The sequence below is a fragment of the Physeter macrocephalus genome, chromosome 16 (assembly GCF_002837175.3).
Source record: "Physeter macrocephalus isolate SW-GA chromosome 16, ASM283717v5, whole genome shotgun sequence".
Lineage (NCBI taxonomy): Eukaryota > Metazoa > Chordata > Mammalia > Artiodactyla > Physeteridae > Physeter > Physeter macrocephalus.
This window is the reverse complement of record NC_041229.1, coordinates 99,701,452-99,727,836: the sequence shown is the minus strand read 5'-3', so window position 1 is coordinate 99,727,836 and position 26,385 is coordinate 99,701,452. Positions and strand designations below refer to the sequence as shown.

The 26,385-nt window shown below is 41.1% G+C and overlaps 1 pseudogene; it reads right to left on the bottom strand.

Moving 5' to 3' along the window:
* Positions 1-12,119: 12,119 nt before the first annotated feature.
* On the bottom strand, positions 12,120-13,063 carry LOC102973703 (olfactory receptor 10V1-like; annotated as a pseudogene).
* Positions 13,064-26,385: the final 13,322 nt, after the last annotated feature.

Sequence of the window (26,385 nt, the reverse complement as noted above, 5' to 3'; positions counted from 1 at the left end):
GGTTGGATGTGGCCAATGAAGGTACTTGAAGGAAAATAGAGAATAGCACAAAGGTATGTAGGGTATTTATCCCTCTCCCCATACACACACCATTACCCCCTTCTCCCTCTACCATGATGGTTCTATGACCACAGCTCTTGTTGCGTGGCCCATCTTCCATGGCTCCAGTTTTTGCTGGGCTCCAGTTCTCTCACCTTGTCACTTCAGGCCCAAGGATGCAAACAGTTTCCTACCATTGCTAGCCCTGAGTGCCTCACCATCCCTTACAGTGTAACAAGGAAAAATAAATCTGAGTCCATATTGGATCTTTTTCTTTTCATTTAACCTTTGTTTTCTATTGTTTTTGCTACAAGTTAATCACTAAAGTGTTGCCTATATGCTTAAAGTACACATAATGGCCCATCTCTGGGAACCCTGCCTCCCATGCTGGAGCTTAAGCTAAAATACCTTTGTTTAGCTCACAGGAAACATCCTGACCAGGCCCACTCATGAATGGCTGCAGGAAAGAAGAAATTAACACTTTCTTGGGAACCTGGCTGGAACCAGGAAATATTTGCAACAATTTATTGCCTTTTTTACTTTATCCCCTCATCTTCCCCTCTTTGTTCTATAGAAGAAACTAGCATCCAAACCCTAGCAAGATGGTTCTTTGGGACATGAGTCCACCATCTTCTCAGTCTGCTGGCTTTCTGAATAAAGTCACTATTCCTTGCCCCAACAACTCGTCTCTTGATTTATTGTCCTGTCTTGCAGTGAACAGTCCGAGCTTGGACTTGGTAACGGTAAGTGCCCTTAATTCTGCCCTCTCTTCTATAAATGGTCCCCAAATTAAATGCCAAGTCCTGTCCATATGACTAGCAGAGAGAACGTTTTAACAGATGATTGTTGAATGCATAAAGGAAAAGAATCTTATATTTTAATTTATTTTAGAATCTCTTTATCCAGTTTTCTTTCTGCTGCCCATGATTGGTAGGAAAGAATTTCAGGGCAAGTTTACATGGTATCCAAAACAACATACCCTGCCTGACTACACACACACACACCAATACATCATATCTACTGTAGAAACAAAAACTGACACTTGGACTTGCATCCAATGATTAAGTGTCAATACTTCACATGCCACAGTAAGTGAGGTGGGGGGAACACTTTGCACCCTGAGTTAAACCAAAACTAACAGGATCACCTGACTGGTTTTGTTCCCCACCCCAAAGAATGTATTTTTGCTTACTTTTGCTGTGCTGATGTCTGAAGATATATCACAACCTTTATGAATATGATAATCATGTAAGGACATTGTTGTTTTCCACCACAAACAGAATAATGCAACCTTAGTATTCTTGCTGATTTGCAATATTTTCCTTTGAATATTTGTTGTGTTTTTAATTCTGGCAGGCCTGTACTTTTAAAGTCTGGCTCCCTGCATGTTTTGCAAGTTTTTCTTTCCTTTTCTAAATGCTTCTGCCTCTGTACTGTCATTTGTTGGGCACAGCCCTGTGTGGGGTAAGAGGGTTGGAAGATGGGTGGAATCATCGTGGGAAATTTTTCACTTGGAAGTTTCTAAGACTATTGTTCCTTGAGAATTTTAATTCCTTTTCTAGGAGCAGCATTGGAGCACACACCTGCCTGCCTCTCTTCCTACTTTGGGTAAAGACGACCAACACACCCTCTACCCCAAATAATCTTCATGAATTAGACTTTAAGGGACAAGTTGGGCACAAGAAAGAGAACTATTATCTATAACCAGGGATCTCACCACTCCTTTAATGATGTGTTTGCCTCTGTGATCACTTGTGTATCTCTGTCCCCTCCATGAACCTCAACTCCATGAGGGCAGGGACTGACTGGATTCTGTTCTTCACTAATACCCAGGACCTAGCGCAATACTAAGTACCATGTAACTCTGTATTGACATGAACACTGGAGAGCTACTGAGGTCCTATCAATGTCAACGACTGCTACCCAGTACTTTTGAAGTAGAAGTAATAATCTTCAGTTTAGTACTCTGGTGCTAAAAGAGCATATCCCTTCTAGAAAGAAAATCAGCAATTTTCAAGAAATTATATGTGTTGAATCACTACCCTCACATTGAAGGATCTGTCCTGAGGTGATAGTCTGGAATATGGAGCCAAATACATAAAGATACGTGCAGTGTGCTTTGATAATAATTTTTATAAGGAAACAAAACAAATCCTTAACAAGAGGTGACATTCTAGTCACTTGAGGTGTATTCATATGATGAACTGTTGTATTGACATAAAAATTGTTATAATTATAAGGTTTAATACAGTGAGAAAGTGCTTACAATATAATGTTAAATGAAGAAAATGAAAAGGCAACATTGCATGCGGAACATGACACCAATTCTGCTACCAGTCTAAAAGGAAACAATAAACTCTCAATGGTGTTTTAGAGAAAAATGGGAGATGACTATTTTCTTCATGCTTTTCTCCATTTTTCAAAATTTCTGTGAAGAGTATGTGTTTATTTTTAACATTACAAATGTTATTGCTTTTTTAAATTCCCATTTGAAAGGCAAGGACACTGAAGTACATAACATACCCCTAGTTATACAACCAGGAATGGTCAGAATGAGGATTAACACCTAAATATAGCCACAAAATCTGCACACTTGCCAATGATGTTGTCCAAGATTGTTCTAAATCTAGTTATTTATTTATGTGCTTGCCCATTTCCAGACATACCACAACCTTGACTTGGGCTGAGTTTGTTGTTAAGTAGGTAACCTTCCTTCCTTCCTTCCTTCCTACCTTCCTTCCTTCCTTCCTACCTTCCTTTCTTGTTCCTTCCTTTTCTTTTCCATCCCTTCCCTTTTCTTTCTTCCTACTTTCCTTTCCCTCTCTCTTTTTTTTTCTTTATCCTCATCTCTTTTTAAAGTCAACCTTTCAGATTTAGCTCATCATTCTAGCCCATTGAGATCTTATGGAGAATTACAATTCTTTACTCCAACAAATAATCAATTTCTCCCCATTGTGATCTACAAATTTAATGAACATGCTTCCCAAAGCTGTAACTGTGCATTAGACCATAGCTCAAGGAAGCCACATCCCTCAAGCATACTGCCCTTAATATCCCTCAAAATCTTCTTCAGAATATCAGTCAGTTTTCATATCAGTTTAAAAATACAAGGCTCTCTGTGTGGAATATCTCTGGAACACGTAAAAACTACAGTGAATGCCACTGCAACAATCAATCACATTGTTCATACAATGGATGTTCAACATACCTGGGATAAAGACTCACCTGACTTCTCAATGCATTCCCCACACCCTCAACCAGACACATACATTTCTCTCTTAATGAACACATAAAAGTCATCCTACTTGTCTGTGAGAGCTACATAATTCGTTTCCCTTTTTGCCTTAGCTGCTAGGAAGCCCAAAACTAAGTTTTAGATTCAATCGCTTAGCATTTCTCAGCCCCAATATCTTCATTTCTATTTAAATTTTGTCTTTTATACTGCCTTTTATAAGTTGATCTTGATCTCATTGTAGCTAGGGTTTTACTGTAAGGCACTCTATTTTTAGGAGCTTTCAAAGAATAATAAATATATTATACAAATAAAAAATTATTCTTGCCTTTTGTGTCTTCATCCAAGGCACTGACGAGTGAGTGAGAAATCTCTCCCCTCTTCACTCCCAAGTTTACTCCTCCTCTGGGGTCTTCTCAATGGGATAAAAAATAACAATACTGTGAGCTTTGGTTGTGGTTAAATGTTCTCTTCCACTGTCTGCTTTATCCTGCCTTTGCTATTGCACAGATCCTTGCTACGTGAATCAGGAAACGCCAGGCCTCTTCTTACCCCGGAACTATAAACCCTCACTAACACTGCATCCTCTTTGATGAGTCTCTTTTGTGGCACCAGTACTGCCTCCAAAGACATGGCATTCTTCACACAGAGAGCCCTTCCTTTTCCGTAAAGACCTTTGCATACTCATCTACCTTCTCCCCTCACTGAGTGTAATTAATAGGACTGTTCGTGCATTCAATTATTTGACAAGAATGTATCTAGCAGCTACTATCAACTAGGCATTGGGTGTGTAACTTGAAAACTGAGCAGATTACACTATGTTTTCTGGGTGTCCCAACAAAGCATGTAGTCCTCTTTGAATAACTCTCTCATACCCGTCTCAGACAACCTAGGAAATGGGACACATTTCTGTCTCTCTAGGGAGAGACAGAGTTTCCTTCTCTCACCCTCAGCTGTGGAGTGTCTTTTGAAGACTTGTTTGTTGTTAGTATATTTGACATCAACAGTGTCACATCATTAGCTCCAGGAGGTTAAACTAATGTTCCAATTCATTTGTATCTCCACATGAGGAAGCCCCTCACAGGATCAGGAAAGCCCAAGGTCAGTAGGGTTCATTGGTTCATTCCCCAGGGTCCAGACCACACAACAACTCAATCAGCCTGGTCTTCCCTTACCCTCCTTACCTACTGCCTAGAGAGGCTGGCAGCCACATCCTTCCCTGAGGCTGAGTGAAGCCCAAGGTGGAATCCTCTTCTTAATACCTTGGGAACCGTTGAGACTGAATCTCTGAGAAACTACCCAGAGAACTGAGGAAAGCACACACCTAGATTCCGTTAATCCCTCCCTGCTGCTACATCTCAAGGGAAGAACGTGGGACTTTGGGATTTGCAGAGTCAGAATTCTGGGTTCTTTCTCAACTCTCACCCCTTCTCATCTCATTTCTGGAGAATTCCCTGCTTACTTTGGTTCAACCAAGCCCCAAGAGGCTATCTTAGCTTTTAACTTGACCATCCCCTGTAGGTCAATATTTGAACACAAACAGGAATTGTTTCGGGACATGATATTCTAAACTGGTCTAATTGCTGCTAGACTTAGCTATATTTTAATTATTGCCTAAATTTTTACTCTCCAAGTTTGAGGTAGTTTAGAAAGACATAGTTTGTTTGTTTTTTTAAATTTATTTATTTATTTTATTCATGTTTGGCTGCATTGGGTCTTTGTTGCTGCACGCGGGCTTTCTCTAGTTGCGGCGAGCGGGGGCTACTCTTCGTGCGGTGTGTGGTCTTCTCATTGTGGTGGCCTCTCTTGTTGCGGAGCGTGGGCTCTAGGCGCGCGGGCTTCAGTAGTTGTGGCACGCAGGCTCAGTAGTTGTGGCGCACGGGATTAGTTGCTCCGTGGCATGTGGGATCTTCCAGGACCAGGGCTCAAACCCACGTCCCCTGCATTGGTTGGCAGGCGGATTCTTAACCACCGCGCCACCAGGGAAGTCCAAGACATACAGTTTTAATTTATTCAATTAGAGGTTAATTTTGTGGATTATCCATAGAATTAACCATAGAATTTAACCACAAATTCTATGGATCCTTCAAAACTCAGCCATGTGTCACCTGTTACATGAAGCCTTATTCTGATACACACACCTTCCCCCACACTCCTCCAAAAACGAAGAATTACTCCCTGCTCCATGCTCCATGGTGGCTTTGTGCCCTCCCCAGTTATAGCATTTATCACTCTGCATTGTGTTTATACACTCATTTTTCAACCTCTACCAGGATAGGTCCCCAATGGGATCGGCTAGTTCAACTCAGTTCAATTGCCTCTCATCGCCTAGTATGGAGCTAAGCACCTAACGGATGTCTAGTATTCACTGATTGCAGAATGTTATAGCACTGGGCATTCCTTTATTTATGCACCAATATCATCCAAGACCCTATCACACTCCCTATAAATTATGTGTTTTATACCAGAGGCCACTAGTGATTTTGGTCAAGGCCGTTATAAAATGTAGAAACAAAATTTTTTCAAAGTTTGGCCATTCACGAACAACCTTCATGATTTATGTTTTATCTAACTTATCAGTATAATTTACTTAGTGTTTTTCTTGACTTAAATTCAGCTCACTCACTTTTTAAAAAAAAATTTTGGCCGCGTTGGGTCTTCATTGCGGTGTGCAGGCTTATCACTGCGGTGGCTTCTCTTGTTGCGGAGCACAGGCTCTAGGCACGCGGGCTTCAGTAGTCGTGGCGCGTGGGCTCAGTAGTTGTGGCTCGCGGGCTCTAGAGCGCAGGCTCACTGGTTGTGGCGCACGGGCTTAGTTGCTCTGCAGCATGTGGGATCTTCCCAGACCAGGGCTCGAACCCATGTCCCCTGAGTTGGCAGGCAGATTCCTAACCACTGTGACACCAGGGAAGTCCCTCACTCACTGGTTTTTTTTAATGTAACAACATGGTACTGGCTATATTTTTTATCTCTCACTTTTAAATAAATACCCAAAAAATGTTTAAATGCTATTGTATGTATCACCGAAAACTTTCATCTCAAGGACAAGTAGCTCTGAAAACTCTGGAAATATTGTTGAAATGAAGGCCTGCAGGTGTATGTGTGTGTGAGAGAGAGAGAGATTGAGTGAGAGAGAGAGAGAGAGGAAAGAGAGAGAGAGAGAGAGAGAGAGAGAGAGAACTTGGCAGGAGTTTGTCAAAGCAATCTTGAAAGAAAAATGCAAAACAATTCCAGAAGAAACAAACACCAGCCACTTGAAAGTCTAATTGTGTGTGTACTGAGCTGGGACATATTTTAGCGAGTATCGGTGGGCCACTCAGAGAAGAACAACAAAGCCACTCTTGCTCTGGAGCAGAGGCTGCAAGCTGCTGACCCACATGCTACACATAGGCGGTGGATGGCTTTTCAGATGGTTTGTGTTCAGCAGTTTTGTTACACCGCTCAACACTTCTGAATGCTATATAACAGAGCAGCTGCCGTGCTGGAGCTGGAACTCACTTTATTTGGAGTCTAGACTCTTTCCACTGCAGCCAGAGCCACAGTCATCTCTGAGTGACACCGCAGGCTGTATCTGGCAGTCTACTTTTTAACTCCAGCCACACAGAAAATCTTTAACCTTTCTTCTTTAAGTTCTCCATTTTTGCCTCCCAGTTCCATTTCTCCCTCTCTCCATTTCTTTTGCCTTTTTTTCTCTTCTTTGTTTCCCAGTCCACTATGATTTTCTATTTGCTGAATTTAATGTGCCTATACCTTACAGGTGCTAAGTAATTATTCATTTTGCAAAGGCTGTAGGGAGAAAAATCTACTGACTCTGAAACCATGCCCCATAGGGTTAACAGAAATTGGTGACTAACAGAAATTCTTGAACTTGTCTTAAAGCTTGCTAAAAACCCCTCTGCCTGGTGCCTGTCTTCACTGAGCAAGTTCACCTTAATTATTCTGTTGCAAATTGCATACCCTCCAAGCTTCACATAGTCTAAACAGTAAGATGTTTGCCCCAGGAACTTGGAGTCAGCTGTGCGTAGTTCTACTTCTAGCTGGCTAAGACTGGTTGGGACCACTGACCCTAAAACTGGGCCTGTGCAGGTGTCTAATGACCTTTTAACATCAGAAGGCCAAAAATTCCACCCTCAGATCATGCTTAACACCACCGTTTTGAACACACATCCCATGAAGAAGCACGTAACTCAGATATGCCTGCCCAGAACACCAATTACCTCAGCTCTTCCCTACCTCAAATCACCTTTCCCCATGTCTAAGACCACCTTGGTTCTTTTCTTTTTTGTTTTTTTGGCTGTGTTGGGTCTTCACTGCTGCACGCAGGCTTTCTCTAGTTGCGGCGAGCGGGGCCTACTCTTCGATGTGGAGCAGGGGCTACTCTTGGATGCAGTGCACGGGCTTCTCATTGCGGTGGCTTCTCTTGTCGTGGAGCACGGGCTCTAGGCGCGCAGGCTTCAGTAGTTGTGGCGCACAGGCTTAGTTGCTCCGCGGCATGTGGGATCTTCCCGGATCAGGGCTCGAACCCGTGTCCCCTGCATTGGCAGGCAGATTCCTAACTACTGTGCTACCAGGGAAGTCTACCTTGGTTCTTTATCCCATAAATATCTCAGGCCCCTGGCCTTCAGGGAGATGGAGCTGAGACTGGTTTTCCTGTCTCATCTCCTTTCTTGGCTGTCTTGTGAATAAACCTTTTCTTTGCTGCAAATCTTGGCGTCTCAGTGTTTTGACTTGCTGCATGTCAAGCAAACAACCTGGTTCGGTAACAACTCCTTAGTGACACTAGCTTTTAGTCATCTTCTGGTCCTTCTTTTAGAATCAGACTCCATGGAGTTTAGATGAGAAAACGACTGTACCCAGTGAGGCCACGAAGCTATTTCTATGACCAATGCATCATTTTCTCCCAGGATGCTCTCTCCACGTTCCCCACTGGTTCACTGAGTCTTTCCATCTGTTACCGAACCAAAACTTGGGTCCGCTCGCCCGCACACAGTAAAGCCAATCTACTGACACCAGTGGTGTCGGAAAGGAAAGTGCAACGCTGTGGCGAAGGAAAATGCAACGCTTATTGTAAGGTGCCATACAAGGAGTCCAGGACAGCTAATGCTCAAAAAGCCAATCTCCCCAATGGGTTTCAGCAAAGCCATTTTAAAGGCCAGGTGAGGGAGGGGAGTCGCAGGGTATGTGATCAGCTCGTGCACAATTCTCTGATTGGTTGATGGTGAGGTAACAAGGCAGTGTCACAGGGGTTAAACATTATCAGTCCACGAAGACAAAAGGCTACGTGCTCATGGTCATCAAGTAGTTAGTTTCTTCCATTTGGTGGTGGTTTTAGCAACTGTAAAAAACTCAGGAAATGTGCATCAAATACTGTTATCTAGGTGCTTCAGAGAGGAGCTAAAGCAGAGGATATGGGGGAGAGGTCTGCCCTGGAAAGGCCCCCTAGGGTCCTGCTCAGGTACACAGCTGACCCCAACATTCAACCTGGTTCTCCCAAATGCAATTGAAAACCACAGCGGACATAGTTGACAGGTATGTGCAGTGTCTCTGTGGGCTGAAGGGGGCCAGTGAACCTTGCTGTTTCTCCGTGAGGCCTTGACCTTTGTCCTGACCCACATCTCACCTCTCCAGGAAGAGGAAGCAGAGACATGCTCCAGCAAGTGCTGTGTGGCCCCAAAGATCTTTTTTTTTTTCCTAAGAGGAAAGATCAATAGTGGCGAGGTCTGAATGTCACTACAAAAAAATCGTTTCTTCTATCGGTTCTTGAAGTGTTTTTAGTTCCCGGGTCAAACTTATCTGGGTAACAATCAAATCTTACAATATATCCGAAAGGATCTGTGTTTGGTAATGCAAAGAGGGTATGGGTCTAACTGGGTGCATTTTCAGTTTGCTCACCTGTTTTACTTCCTCGCAGCCTGGTTTCTGTTACAATAGACTCATTTCATCAAGACCCTGCTTGAGTCAAATAGTGTTTGCGAGAGCACTTCCCGAAAGACATGCTTGCCAGTCAGGTTCTAATAGTTTCAGGTTTATTCCCTAAACTAAAACCAAGTTAGAACATCAGGGAGCTGTATTCTTTTGTTCACCGTGATCATTCCTTCCAGAACTGCGTTAAGTGACTTGAACATCAGTGTCACTCCATCTGTTTACATTGAGAATTAGCCCTAGAAAATTCATTTCAAATTTACTATATGTTATACTGGTTAAGGTCACAGGCTCTGGAATGAAACTGTGCCAGCACTTACTGCCTGTGTGATCTTGGGAAGATGACTGAACCTCTCAGAACTTCAGTTCTTTATGTGTAAAATGGAGATAATAATGGTACCTATCTCCTAAGACTTTGTGGGATTCAAGTAAGTTAATGTGTACTAAGCACCTAAAACAATATCTGGCTCATACTTCAGGGCTCAGTAAATGATAGCTAGTGTTATTATTACAATTGTTGGTATGTTGTTAAATGTGCTGTATTCTCTTTTGAAAAGCAGTAAGAAAAGATTCTTTTACATCTGAGATTTAACCCCCCAAAAGTGTTAAATGTCTCCTTATGTCTAGAAATTATATGACCTTTGAAGCTCTCAAATTTAATTGTATTTTATTTTTTACTTCGGCTACTAGGAAGCTCAGATACCTGTAGGTGACCACTATTATAAACTGCAGAGAAGCACATGGTTTACATTTCTTTTTGCTTGTTTGTTTGTTTTTGTTTTTATTTTTGCCCGCGTTGGGTCTTCGTTGCTGTGTGCGGGCTTTCTCTAGTTGCGGCGAGCAGGGGCTACTCTTCGTTGCAGCGCGCAGACTTTTCACTGTCGTGGCTTCTAGGCGCACAGGCTTCAGTAGTTGTGGCGCATGGGCTTAGCTGCTCCGCAGCATGCGGGATCCTCCCGGGCCAGGACTCGAACCCGTGTCCCCTGCACTGGCAGGCAGACTCCCAACCACTGCACCACTAGGGAAGCCCATGGTTTACATTTCTGCATAGAAATCTTACTACTATATTCTTCCTGAATTTTGCCTTCACCCTGATCTTCTTGACTATGCGGGGTTTTTTTGTTTTGTTTTGTTTATTTTTGGCTGCACTGGGTCTTTGTAGCTGCACGTGGGCTTTCTCTAGTTGAGACAAGCGGGAGCTACTCTTCGTTGAGGTGCGCGGGCTTCTCATTGCAGTGGCTTCTCTTGTTGCAGAGCACGGGCTCTAGGCGCTCCGGCTTCAGCAGTTGCAGCATGTCTGCTCAGTAGTTGTGGCGCACTGGCTTAGTTGCTCCGCCGCATGCGGGATCTTCCCGGACCAGGGATCAAACCCATGTCCCCTGCATTGGCAGGCGGATTCTTAACCACTGCGCCACCAGGGAAGTCCTGACAATGTGTTTTTAACTTTTGTATTCAATGTATTTCTAAGCCGCTTCACATCTTTTGTATAAGGATATTGGGAATAGAATAAATTAAAAATAATTAGAGAAATAACTTATTAATTTCAAAAATACCATTGTTATCAATAAAATATTTATTGACTCTCCACACTAGCACTATTCAAAATTCTGCATGTTCCTGTACTGCTTAATGTTGCTGCCTGGCCAAGGGTCCTAAGAATTCTTGTCATCAGGTTTTCATACTGTTTTTCCCCTTTTCCCCTTTTTCCCCTTTCTTGTGTGTAGCACAATCAGATATGGAATAGGGTGGCTTTTATCATCTATTGCATTTGCAACATCAAGAAAAGAATGGGATTCTTTTCTTTTTCTCTTTAAGGATGGTATCTTGGAAATATCTTTCCCTGCTCTCAATCCTCCTCTGGTCCTCTCCACCAATCTCCACGACAGCCCTGCTCATTGGCTATTGTTGTTTGGGGATTCTCCTGCAAGGATCACAGGAGCCAATCTCCTGCCATGAGAAGCAGATGACTCTACTGAGATAGGCTGGGACCTGGGACCCTTTACCAGAGTGCTTGCCCCTGGACAAACATCTCCCTGAGCAACAGAACAGAAAGAAACTATAAGGGACTAAAAATAACTGCACGCATGCACAGTTGGGGCAATGATGAACAATGGGATACAAAAAGGCCACAAAGCAACTGCCACTTCTGAGGTGCTGGGAGCAAAAGCAGGGTATTGTGCATGATCCGTGGGCACGGCACTGCCAAGTGGTTGGGCAGACCACCTAAGCTACACCTCCTGCCCAACCCACAGACCTGCCCCCCCTTGTTACCGCATTTAAGGACCCAAGCAGCTCCTTTCTGGAGCAAGCAAGGGCACCTGTTACTTATTTTCTCTCCCTCCTGCTGCAGCACAAGCCCCAATAAAGACTTGCCTGAAATTCTCGTCTGGCCTCTTACCAATTGCTATGGATTAAAGAGTACAAGGGCCTGGGTCAGTAACACTACTGTTACGAAGAAGAACAAACCTGGCTCCATATTGAATCTATTCCTTTGGCTCTAAACTTTGTGCTCTGTTGCCTGTGCTTAGTCATGCTGGCTCGGCACCTTTGTAAGAGAATGTTACCCGTAGCCTGAAATATGCATGATGGCCCATTCTCAACACATCTGCTTTATCAACTGCTGTCATCATCTTATCCATCCATTCAATCATTCTCTTCTTCACTGACAGTCCTGTGCCAGTCCTTATCCTAAGCACTATGGTGAGAGAGGAGGCTGGTTTTGTAGGCAATCCAGGGTTTCATCAGTGGAATCTAATCCAAAGTGGATGAATTAGTACTGATCAGCATTTCACAGGCGAGACAGCCACGGGACAGTCATCTCTCCACTCCCTCCTTTTTCCTTTGGAGCTTCCTGTCCTTCAGATCATGTCCCTACTTCTGATTTGAGGAATATTTTTTCTAAGAAGGAATATTTCTGGCTCCCTGGTCAAGTACATCCTTGCCATTGTCTCCTCACTGCATTAGTCACTTCTTGATTCCTTATGCTATAGACCAAGCGGTTCAGCACTGGTCTGTTGTAGACCACAGACACTGCCTGGCCCTCTTCTGGGGAGTAGCTGGAGCTAGGGCAAAGGTAGATAAGGGTATCACACCCGTACTGCAGGAGAACACGACGTGGGAGGAACAAGTGGAGAAGGCCCGGCGCTTTCCCTGGTCTGAATCCATCCTCACGATGGTGGCCACAGTGCAGCCAGAGGAGAGGCAGATAAGGAGCAGGGGAATGGCCACCGCGGCCACACTGATGGCATAGAGAGCTGCCTCGTGCCTGTGGGTGTCTGCACAGGCCAGGTGCATAACGGCAGGCGTGTCACAGAAGAAGTGATGGATTTCACCGTGGCCACAGAATGAAAGGTGGCAGATCAGAATGGTCAAAGGCAGCACCAACAGGAATCCCAGGCCTAAAGAACCTAAAGTCATCTGCCCACAGAGCTGCCAACTCACGATGAGGTTGTAATGCAATGGATGACAGACTTCCAGGTACCTGTCATAGGCCGTGACAGCAAGAAAGACAGTCAGATTCCCCAAGAAGGATGGAGAAGAACATCTGGGCTCCACAGCCAGGGGGAGAGAGAAGCATCCTCCCCACGGAAAGGACGCCAGCCAGAGTCAAGGGAGCGATGTTGGTGGAGTAGCCAATCTCCAGCATGGCCAGTGCAAAGAGGAAGAAGTACACTGGGGTATGGGGGAGTGTTCTCACCAGACTGTGAGCCCAGTGGTGACATTTCCAATGAGGCTTCCTGGGTAGAACAGCAAGAAGGCCATGAATATGAGGGACACCACTGCCTGGTCTGTTGAGAAGGGGTGGAAGTGGAAATGGACCGCTCCCGTCTGGTTGTACACATGCACTAGCCCTGGTGCCAGGAGGGACATCATGGGCAAAGTGATCCTCCTGTGTCCTTGAGCTTGCCTGTGTTAGAAACACAGTTTGCAGTCATTGATTCCTTACCTTCATCGCCTCCTTTGGAGTTCACTTAAGGTGATCTTGCCTCCTGCACTGCTTAATCTACTAGCTGTGTGACCTTGGAGAAGTTATGGACATCAGCGTTCTCCTTTTAAACACGGGAAGGGTGTGACACACACCTGGGAGAGGCGCTGTCTGAGAGTGCCATGCCCCATGCCGGCCATGCAATAGAACGGTTCTCAACAGGGTTTCCTTCCAATTGCATTTTTTCCTTGATCTCCATTCCTCTTTTTTTTTTTTTAAAGCAAACCTTCCTGAACATTCTCATGCCTCTTCATTACTATGATTGTCCAATCACCCCCAGGACACCTTAAAAGTACATATTTGTACAAAGAGCATATGATTCTCATATCAAGCCTAAAAGGCTGGCAACACAGGTGTTTCCTTTACCTGTTTTACAAAGGTGGAAACCGGAAGCCCAGATAAGTTAAACAGCTCACACTGCTATCCTCCCCATTCCCAAACTCGCAATTTTGGTCTCGTATTTTTCGTTTTTGTTCTTTTTCCTTAAACTTTGAACAATCCAATTTTGTTCTGTTTTGTTTTACCAAATACTAACCCTACTCTTGTTTTACCTCCTTTCTCATATCTGCCTTCATTTGCATTATTACGGTGTCCACCCTAAATAAGGCTTTCATCCCCTCATGTTTGGTTCACTGCCCACCAACCCAACTTATCATACTTTTAGATTAACCTCTCTTAAACACTTTTAAAATCATATTACTCTACTCTGACCCTAAACTTAAAAAGCAAAAGGAACCTCAAATTTATTAGTCAATTATACCTCGATAAAACTGAAGAAAAAAAAAATAAAGGAATCTCTTATTCTTGTGATATCACATACAATTATCACAAAATAATTTTATAAGTGAAACTAGAGTAACTTACCTGGGGTATAACTTCAGGAAATCCCTCAATGACCAAAATCCACTGCCCCATCTCACCCACCACACCTTTGTTCTAAATCGCCCAGTCCTTATGCACGACTCTTAAATTTTGTTTTAATTTGCTGTAAGGTAGACTTGCACATACGCAAAAAATACTTTCTTGTGTTTATGGATTACCTTTTCAATGATATTCAAACAGCCGAAGGGAGCAGCCTACGGAAGGGTCTTTGCATTGATCTTCTCAGGAGGATTCTCAGGGAGGCTGGGCCATGCCAAAAACACTTTCCTCCTAAAATAGAGGGGCAGGGCCAAAAACATATGCAAATTAAAACGTTCAACCACCATTGTTTTTTTGGTGTAACAAGTGAACCAAGTTTTACCATTGTGTTTTCTTTTGGTTTAGCTGTTAACAGAGATCCCCAGCGCTGGCAAAGTGGTGGACAAAAGAGCATTACCAAGCTCGCTGGTGGAGAGGTGAGAGGTTCAACACTTTAGGGAAATAATAATATTTTTAAAAGCTCATGTTTTGTCAAAATATTGACAGTTTTCCAAGGTGAGTAATGCATACCTAAGTATTCATAGTACTATCCTCTTAATTTGTGTAGATTGGAAATTTGCCAAATAAAAAGTTAGCATTTGAGTTTCGTTATCACACTTCGGGAGTCTAAAATTAGAAATTAATCTGAAATTAGAATGACAATGACAACAAAAACCTTTATATACGAGGTAAAAATCAACTTAATACGGAATGCTAGATTCAGTTGATGAAATACAATGCAATTGTTTAAAGTTATATTTATAAAGACAATGTAATAACATGAAGATATCTGTGATATAATACTAAACAGAAAATGAGATTAAAAAAATTAGGATCACCACACTGTAGAAAGAATGCACTCTGAGTGATGAGCCTGAAAAGTGTTCTTCCTGTTCTATATTTTCTAATATTCTTTAATAAACATCAATACTCTTATCATTTTAATTAATTGCAAACTTATAACATGACAAAAGGAGAAACAAGCAGTGTTGTCCTCAAACTGTGGAGTACAATATTTTGCAAATTTTTAAAGCAAAGTAAACAATTTATACAGAAATTAAGAAAAAAAGTTTGTCTAACCACAACCGATCACTATATTTTCGATAAGAAAAGTGTCATTCCATGAATGCACAGTTCATCCTTCATTCAGGTAACTTATCATCAATCACCCCTGGAATGGAATTGAAGGAAGTTTGTTTTTCTAGCCAGGCTGCTTTCCCGGAATGCCTACTGCAGAACAATCCCTGTGCATCAGCTATTCCATGGAAACATCTGAACCAAAGCCATCCTGGCCAGAAGCACCAAGCACTTCAAAGGAAAGTGCTGATTTGGAAGCTTGAAACTGGCTCTTTCACACTTGGTACATGGTCAACACATTCCTTTCACTCTACCCTGTTCACTCTTGAGTTGTGTGTGTACATGGCTGTCTCCCTGGCTGCACAATACACTATTAGCATCTTTGAGGGCAGCTTCTGTACTTCGTTTGCCTTAACACACATACTCACACATAATTTGCATATAGTAAATGCAACTCAATTTTTTAAAAATAATGAAGCCAACTTGACAAAGCCAAGTATCCTGAGTCCCAGCAGGGAAAACTGTAAAACAAAATAAAACTAAAATGCCAGCTAACGGGTACTGAGTGCCTCTTAATGTCCACTGCACTACAAATAATAATGACTGACATTTATTGGGGGTCAGGGACTATTCCAAGCACTTTATGCCAATTAACTCATTTGCTCCTCCAAATAAACTTATGAGGTAGGAGCCATTATTGTCCTTATTTTACAGATGAGAAAAACCAAAGCATAGACTCCAGCCCTGGCCAAATACTGCAGATTGTACACACGTAACCACTACTCCGTGTTGGCTTGCCGTGAACATGTCCTCATATTTGTCTCCTTTGCAGGTTTCAGCTTTGTATATATGGACTTGGGGAAGAATAATGATTTGCTATATTCTGTCTATGGGAGACAGTACATCATCTCCTAGTTGGGAATCTTTAAAAAAAAAATTAGACACTTAATATTCCTACTGCTGGGAATTAATTCTAAAGAAGCAAGTCAAAGGGATGAAAAAGGTATTCATATAAAGCTATTTCTAGTAGTATTGTTTCTGTATCTAAAAGAAAGAAGCAGATCACACAACATATAGGGAACAAAAATATCTAACTGTTCTATAGTCATTAAATAATACGGTGTATGAATTCAGTGCATTAAAAGGCCTTCACTAAGAAAAGAATCCAGAAGTAGTGATGAAAACCTTAATGAGGAGGTAAAAGACCCATACACTGAAAACCATAAAACATTGATGAAAGAAATTAACTATGACACAAATAAATGAAATGATAACCCATGTTCATGAATTGGAAGAATTAATATTTTCAAAATGTCTGTGCTACTCAAAATTATCTACAGATGCATGCAATTCCTATCAAGATTCCAATGGCATTTTTCACAGAAGTAGAAAAAACAATCCTAGAACTCAAATGGAAGGAACCACAAAAGATCCCAGAGCAAAAGCAATATTAAACAGTAAGAACAAAGCTGGAGATATCACACTTCCTGATTTTTAATTATAATACAAAGGTGTAGAAATTAAAATAGTATGGTACTGGCACAAAAACAGACACAGTGACCAATGGAACATATATACATTAGTCAGCCTAATAAAGAATGAAATCCTGTCATTTGTGACAGCGAGCATGAACCTGGAGGAGATTATGCTAAGTGAAATAAGCTAGACACAGAAAAACAAGTGGTGATATCACTTATATGTGGAATCTAAAAAAAAGTTGAACTCATAGAAACAGAGAGTAGAAGTGTGGCTAACCAAGGGTCAGGGAGTAGGGGGAATAGGGAGATGTTGGCCAAAGGGTATAAGCTTTCAGTTATAAGATGAATAAACTCCAGAGACCTAATGTACAGCATGGTGACTAAATTTAACAATAATGCATTGTATACTTGAAATTTTCTAAGCGAGTAGATATTGTGTTCTCAACACACACACAAAAACAATTATATGGGGCTTCCCTGGTGGCGCAGCGGTTGAGAGTCCGCCTGCCGATGCAGGGGACGCGGGTTCGTGCCCCGGTCCGGGAAGATCCCACGTGCCGCGGAGCGGCTGGACCCGTGAGCCATGGCCGCTGAGCCTGCGCGTCCGGAGCCTGTGCTCCGCAACGGGAGGGGCCACAACAGTGAGAGGCCCGTGTACCACAAAAAAACAACAAAAAAAAACACAACTATATGAGATGAAAGTTATACTAATTAGCTTGATTGTGGTAATCATTTCACAATGTGTAACAAAATGTCACATTGTACACCTTAAATACGTACAAATTTTATTTGTCAATTATACCTCAAGAAAGCTAAAAATAAAATACTGAGCATAAGTATCTGTATTGGAAGGAAGGTTGAATAATCAGTAGCTCTTAACATTCTCTGCACCATATGAATTTTACAGTGTTTTCTCCATAAAGCCCACAATAATCCTTTTAAAGCTAATAAAGTGTTATGTAACATAATGAATACTGCATATGCATTATCTCATTCAATCTCCGCAACTTCTCTATGAGAGGGGAACAGTACTATCATTGCCACTTTACAGATAAGGTAACCAAGGCTTAGAAAATGGAATTAATGTACCCAAGGGCACACATATAGTCAGTGGCTGAGCCAGGGTTTGCATCCAAGTCTGTCTGAATTAGACCTACTCTTTTAACCATTCTTATGTATTACCTCCAACCCCCAAGTTTTGAAAATTACTCTCTGCCTAACTCTATCTTTTAAACAAACAAAAACCAAAGAGTAGTAGTAATAATAATAATACATGTATAGATGTATCCCAAGAAAATGTATGACATATGCTAGGGCTTTTGAAATATTAAAATTACCTTGAAAACTCCATTAATAACCTTGAAGGCCCTTTGAGATATGGAGATCCAAGATATGGTCACCCACTACATGACCTCTAAAATCCTTCTAGTTCTATGATTTCATGAAAAACCTTAAAAAACAATTTTTTTAAAATAAAAAAAGCTCTAGATGGTCCCCATTTCTCCAAGAGATCACTGAAAGAAAACCATCTCTTCAGGTGCTTTACATGAAATTGAACGAAGCATTATTTATTTATTTATTTGTTTGTTTATTTTATTTATTTATTTTTTGCTGCATTGGGTCTTCACTGCTGCTCGCGGGCTTTCTCTAGTTGCAGCGAGTGGGGCTACTCTTCGTTGCGGTGCGCGGGCTTCTCGTTGCGGTGGCTTCTCTTGTTGGGGAGCATGGCGCCTAGGCGCCCGGGCTTCAGTAGTTGTGGCGCACAGGCTCAGTAGTTGCGGCTCGCGGGCTCTAGAGCGCAGGCTCAGTAATTGTGGCTCGCGGGCTTAGATGCTCTGCGGCATGTGGGATCTTCCCGTACCAGGGCTTGAACCCGTGTCCCCTGCATTGGCAGGTGGATTCTTAACCACTGAGCCACCAGGGAAGCCGTGAACGAAGCATTAGTTTCATCAATGTCAAGTAAAATTTTTTTTGGCTGCGTTGGGTCTTTGTTGTTGCAGCGAGCAGGGGCTACTCTTCGTTGTGGTGCACAGGCTTCTCATTGTGGTGGCTTCTCTTGTTGCACAGCACAGGCTCTAGGGCACGTGGGCTTCAGTAGTTGTGGCACACGGGCTTAGTTGCTCCACAGCATATGGGATCTTCCCCAAGCAGGGATCAAACCTGTGTCCCTGCATTGCCAGGCAGATTTTTAACCACTGCACCACCAAGAAAGTCCCAAATGTCAAGTAAATTGAGACTACTGTCAGGATTTGAATGGTTCAATACAGAACACCCAAGTAGATGGTGGGTGAAAAGTTCTGGTTTTGATATGTTAAATGTGAGATACTTACTAGGATCCAAATAGTGATGTCAGCTAGACAGTGGATATACTAGTCTGGAGTGCAGGGACAAAGTTAGGCTGCAAATAACATATCTGAGAGTTATCAGCCTGTTTTTGTATTTAAAGACAAACTAAACTGGATTACCTACCAAAACAATGTAAATAGAAAAGAGGGCCTGGGGCCAAGATCCAGCCTGAGTGGGAGTTAGGGCAAGTATAGAAGCCAGCAAAGTAGACTAAGAAGGAATATCAGAGATATGAGAGTAAAGTCAAGAGGAATTAATTTCCCAGAAGCAAAGAGAAAAGGGGATATTGCAGAATATGGAAAAGAACAAAAAAACAATGAATAATGCCGCATGTGGAAATTTTCTTTTTTGAATATTATTTCAAGGTAAATCAAGTGAAAATAGTAATTTTTCTTTTTCTCAAGTGACCTCATCACTGAGTTCATCAACAAGTGACTAAAAAATAATCCTTAGGGAAGCTGTACCGATGGAATAATCCTGCTGCAATTTTAACTCTTAGGAACACTGAATTTAATCTTGTTGTTTTATGCTTACCAAGCAGACCTTCCCAAGTCATCTCAGGGGACCAAGAGTGTCACTTTAGCCAGCTTAGTTATTATGAATGTCATTATTTGATGATAATTTCAAATCCAAACATCAAGGGAACTTCAAAGGTAAGTTCCAGGGCTTCCCTGGTGGCGCAGTGGTTGAGAGTCCGCCTGCCGATACGGGGGACACGGGTTTGTGTCCCGGTCTGGGAAGATCCCACATGCCGCGAAGCGGCTGGGCCCGTGAGCCATGGCCGCTGAGCCTGCGCGTCCGGAGCCTGTGCTCCGCAACGGGAGGGGCCACAACAGTGAGAGGCCCACGTACCGCAAAAAAAAAAAAAAAAAAAGGTAAGTTCCAGGCTACAGAGATATAAGTATAGCCGGATGTTACCTTGTACAAAGAAGAAGCAGGATGGACCATACTCTCAGTCCCAGAATTGATCAGATAGGAATCAGATCTAGTTTGAGAAGAGCTTTAACATAGTGCCCTGAATCAGTGAGATACGTGAATCTAGAAGTGGTAAGCATGCCAGCCCACAGATCTTCTGAGGACAGACCACTGGGGTCCTCAGCATTTAGCAAAGGATCCATGTAAATCTGCAATGGCTTGCAGTCCACATGAGTACATTAAAAGGTAAGAATCTCCTTCCAGACTCCAGATTTTAGAAGATTAGGAAAACCCCTAGCTTGTAACCAGGACAAGGCTTGCTGTGGACATTGGCCAAGGAACAGAGCTAAGTATGGAGTGGAGCTTTTCCCAGAAAGAGTCAAAGTTCAGTTTTGACTCAGAACCAGTGTCCTATACTAGACAGTTTAAGGAGAATTCAAGAAGGCATACTGTGAAATCCATGTTCTTCAAAATGATTGATGGCAAGAAGGAGGCTCTGTCCAAAATAGTCAAGGGATCATGCTCTAGATCAGATTGAGTCCGAAACTAACTGGACTTGAAATATAATGTCGGTACTTTCAAGGTTTCTCCAGTTTAAAAATATATCTGTCATCCCAAATGTCAATAGAAGCTGAAGAATTAGAAAATATCTACTTCTGTTATAAAAGGAACGGCTAGAAGGTTTCTTCTCATTAAGAGTCCCCCATATGTTCTGGTACATACAAAATTAAATTTGATTTTCTCCTGTTAAAAAAAAAAAGAATCCCCCATATGCATTAAAAAATAATTCTAATTACATGCAATTTTTCAAAAAGCATTTTTGGAAAAGAGAGACACGCCTGCACTTTCCTAACACATTGTCCTTTTACAACAGCCCTTAGCTGAATTTGACTTGTATTCTTTTTATTACTACATCTCTCATTCAGTTTTGACCTCTTTGTGTATTGACACCCCCTCTCATTCTCTACACTTTTCCCTCTTCTCCTAGAAACTAGAACTATGCCTTACATAGAGGAGGGTCTTAATAAATTTTTTTTAAGATTTATTAAAATAAATATTGATTAAATGAGTAGTTGGTGAGAGAGGACGAAACGAAGGAGCAAAAAGGAAAGAGAGAGAGATTACAAATCAGGGCACTGAGCACTGACTTTGTAAGGATCTGAGAAAGGCTTGTGTCATGTTACTTTACAGTGAAATAGTTTGTAGATAAAGGACAATTAGAATGAAAGGATTTGTCTCTCTAGGACACCTATCAGTCAGTCTTACACGTAGTGCATTGTTCAGTGAGGTACAATTTATTTTTGTGATAGAAGCTTAGACTTGCTTCTGACTGACCTAGGAATTGTGTTATTTTGCCATTTACTAGCTGGGCAAGTTGGTTAAACCTTTAAGCATGAGTTTCTTCATCTGAAAAAAATACAGACAATAAAGGTACATGTTGCATAGGACTGAAGAACCCCTTAAGCGAAAGGATGCCTGTAAAATGATTAGCATGGTTCACAGTACCCAATAAATGTTACCTATTATTATGCAGTAGGAGAATAATAACTTTTTGTTGAGTGTCTGAATATGTCATTTGATATACTCAAACTATGCTTGTAAAAGTATTATGCTGAAAAGTATTATGTGCGATTGCCTATATGCTACCATTATTGACTTTCAGAAGCAAATTCTATATGACTCAACCTATTAACAGTAAAGGGAATGATCCAGCAACCCCACTCCTGGGCATATACCTGGACAAAACTATAATTCAAAAAGATACATGCACCCCCATGTTCATAGCAGCACTATTCACAATAGCCAAGACATGGAAACAACCTAAGTGTCCATCAATAGATGAATGGATAAAAAAGATGTGGTACGTATATACAATGGAACACTACTCAGCCATTAAAAAGAACAAAATAATGCCATTTAAATACCATATGATATCACTTATATGTGGAATCTAAAATATGGCACAAATGAACATATTTATGAAACAGAAACAGACTTGCAGACATAGAGATCAGACTTGTGGTTGCCAAGGGAGATGGGGGGAAGGGATGGACTGGGAGTCTGGAATTAGCAGATGCAAACTATTATATATAGAATGGATAAACAACAAGGTCCTACTGTATAGCACAGGGAACTATATCCAATCTCCTGGGATAAACCATAATGGAAAAGAATATTTAAAAGACTATGTGTGACTATATGCATGTATAACTGAGTCACTTTGCTGTACAGCAGAGATTGGCACAGCATGGTAAATCAACTATACTTCAATTAAAAAAAAAAGGAAAAAATAAAAATGAAGTAAAATAAATTTTAAAAAAAATTGTAAAGGGGCACGACTTTGGCTCTTCTTTCCAGATGCTGCTGCCAGAAAATACTCTTAGAGTCTCTTCCAGAAAGTAAAAATACTCTCTTCAGACATAATTTCTTCAGATTTACCGACATATGTAAAATTCATATTTTATTTTATGAATTAATTTTACGAATATTTATGAATTCATAAATTCACATATAAAATTCATTTATATTGACATATAGAAAATGTTATTCAGCGATGTCTTGTAAAAATAAATATATCCATCTGATGTTGGAATCTTCCAGCTGCTATGAGTAACTTCAGGAGAAACAAATACCTATGCTCCAAGAAGGGCTTTTGTCCCCTGAATGATGGTTGGAACATTATTCTCCCTTCCCTGTTTATCCCACAGTCAAAACTCCCAAATTAAGATTTCATTTTCCTCTTCAGGTGAGTCCAAATTTGTGCTAACAGGTATAACATCAATTTCAATTAGGCCATGTAGATAAACCTAAAGTCAGGACATTTTATATAAACTCTTTTAACTGTAACAACTAATTTATAAGTAGATGAAACAGTGCTCATCCTTCACTCTACTTAAAGAGGGATTCTGCAATATAAGGTGACACAGGAAGCTAGTAGTGGAACCAGATGTAATACAAAATTTCTCCCAGAAAATGTTAGATAGACAGGCCAGGCATGCTGTCTACTCAGCCATGTAAATCTTTTTCAGTCTCAGGATAGATCATGAAGGAACCAATGAATCAATATACTTTACTGAACAGTTAATATGTGCCAGACATTCCTGTAGGTTCTTTTATGGACATTGTTTCATTTGCACATCATGACAATTTTGTAAAGTAGTGAGGTGTTATTCTGAGCAAATGGGGTCTTAGAGCAAATGAGCTAGCAAGATCACAAAATTAATAAGTAGCAAAGCTGGGATCCTAAACACATCATTCAATTCCAACATAGCCTACCTTCTACCATCTTGCTAGGAATCATCATCTCCCCCAAATTTGTATGCTCTTTTTAATGAATGCATTCTCCTAAAATCTGGTTGTACAATCAAAGAGACAGTTTACTGACTTAGTTAAAAGATCACCTTTTCACTACCTTTTTCCCCTTGTTATTAAATGTTGTCTACAATTTAAATTGAGAGAAACTGACAAGAGAGGGTGGAAGGTGTTGCAAACAGAAGAAGAATAAGGGAAAATCTGGCTGACAGTCTTGTCCCTATGACTCCATGAAGCAGACGGCATCTCAATCATCTTTGCATCATCTGCAGTACCTTGTACATTTAAATGATGAATTAAAAAATGACCTACTGGGGCAACCTTGAACAAGTCAGGCAATCTCTTTGGAAGAGATGGATCATATAACCTGGCAGAGCTCCGATTCTGTGGGTATGTGTGATCTTTTATGGCCACCAGTCAACTTGTACAGGCTTTATGTGAAGGACGAAGAACTCATGAAGCTTTGTTCTTGGTCGCATGATTGTAAACAGTCTCGAGAGATGATAAACCATCTTTCCAAAGACTAGTTATCCCCTAGGAGTTTTCGCTAGGCATACCTATCTTAGAAAGTGTTGGCTACTACTTTAGTTGTGTTCTTTGGAATAATAAAGGAGGAGGTTTTCCAAGTCAAGATTTTATATTTGGGAAGTTTGGGGAATTATATTTTCCACTGAGTAATAGCCAATCTAGGGTCTAAATCAGTACTTTTCGATCTTTTCTACTTAGGTAACCTAATTAGCACGAGAGACAATTTACATTCCTAAGGACTTGGTGATCAGCTACCAAGAAATCTCTCGGAAATCTTATGTTTTTATCTCCCAAAATTCATGCAGATCTTTTTTCTGTGCATACTATCTCCACGTTTTTATTTTTTTATATCCAAAAATTTTCACATTAAAATTGATTTTTTTTAAAAGCTGTGCTATGTTGATCCTAGGACTTCACTTTGTTCTGGACACAGCTCTGTACCTTCTGGATTCTAGAATATATACATTCTAGTCTAGGAAGCACAACATGGATAAATAACCCCTACTATCCCTCCAGATTTACATAAAGAATGAAGTAAGCAAAGCACTCAGTTATTTGTTTGTATGATGCCCGACATTTGGTTCAAAATTTTGGCATCATTTAAAACAAATATGTTCCAGACCATCTTTTGAAAAATGTGTCTAGTTGGTTTCTTCTTTGCAATAACAAAAGCACTTCATATAATCTAAAGTTGAGATAGCTTCCAGATAAAACATAACTTCAGCTTTATCTTGTCACAATGAAGAGACCACAATGAGTGAGAAATTTTCTTTATAAATAAATTTATCCATTTATTTATTTTTGGCTGTGTTGGGTCTTCGTTGCTGCGCACAGGCTTTCTCTAGTTGCGGCGAGCCGGGGCTACACTTCGTTGCGGTGCACGGGCTTCTCACTGCGGTGGCTTCTCTTGTTGCGGAGCATGGGGCTCTAGGCGCACCAGCTACAGTAGCTGTGGCTCTCGGGCTCTAGAGCGCAGGCTCAGTAGTTGTGGCACATGGGCTTAGTTGCTCCTCGGCATGTGGCATCTTCCTGGACCAAGGCTTGAACCAGTGTGCCCTGCATTGGCAGGCGGATTCTTAACCACTGCGCCACCAGGGAAGTCCCCATCGTTTTTAACCAAACACTTTCCCTCTGCTCCTTATGAGAGAAAGAAGGGAGATTTTTTTTGTTGCATTGGCAAGGGCAGTATTTACTAGATAAACCACAGTCTAAATTATAATTATGCTTCTCTTGCCTGGAAATACTGTAATCAAACATTTTTGGTCTCAGATCTTAGGTGCTCTTTTTCCATTAGACCATCCAGAGTTCTACCTATGGCTGAACTATAACCAATCAAATAACAAAACCACTTAAGGAGATATAAAGTATAGGCGGAGGCAGTGTAGTATAGACAAAGATTAAGGACAAAAGCTCTATAGACAAACTTTCAAATCCCAGCTCTCCCATTTCCAACTTATGTGACTCCAAAGCACCGTTTAACTTTTTTTAATCCTGTATGTCTTCATCTGTAGAATGGCTATGATAATAGTACATGCCTGCTAAAGTGGTTTAATGGATGAAGTAAGCTAACCCATTTAAGTACTTTCACTTTGCCTAACACTTAACATGGAACAAATGATAACTTGTCATAAGACAGAGCCCTCGTCCTCCAGGAACCCAGAATATAATTTGGGACAGAACATACAGATACAGTAAAGACAGTATGTTAGCTCTAAAATCATAGGATTATGAGTGACATAGAATTTCAGAGAAAGGAGAGAGAGATTTAAACTGGAGAGGCCTAGAAAGACTTTGCAAAAGAAGAACATAACCTAGAACTTTAAAAGTGGGTAGGATTTGAATCAGACAACAGAGAGAAGACTTCTAGCTAGAAGGAAAATAGAATTCTATGAAGCAGAAAGGAGAATGTTGGATAAGAAGCCAATGAGTAGACCCTACGGTATAACAGGGATAATTGAGCGCCATAGTGGGATTAGCCTAAAAAAGTCTGATCCAGGAGAGACTGGAATCATCAGCAGAGGAGTGAGAAAGCTGTCATTTAATAAATAGGAAGACATTGAAAAATTTTAAGCAGATGAATAATATGATAATGGAGAGCAGAATGTATTATAGAGGGAAAAGAAGGGAAATGGAAGATTAGATGGGAGGTGATCACAAGAATCCAAATGTAAGGTGACAATGGATAGAACTGATAGGGCAATGGGAAAGGACCAAAGTAATAGATATGAGAACTTTTTAAAATTTTTATTTTATATTGAAGCATAGTTGATTAACAATGTTGTGTTAGTTTCAGGTGTACAGCAAAGTGATTCAGTTAAACATATACATGTATCTATTCTTTTTCAAATTCTTTTCCCATTTAGATTATTACAGAATATTGAGTAGCGTTCCCTGTGTTATACAGTAGGTCCTTGTTGGTTATCTGTTTTAAATATAGCAGTGTGTACATGTCCATCCCAAACTCCTCATTTATCCCTCCTTCCCCACTCTTCCCCCCGGTAACCATAAGTTCATTCTCTAAGTCTGTGAGTCTCTTTCTGTTTTGTAAACAGGTTCATTTGTATTATTATTTTTTTCAGATTCCACATAGAAATAATATCATATAATGTTTGTTTTTTGATATGAGAAAATTTTGAAGGACCAACTCTCAG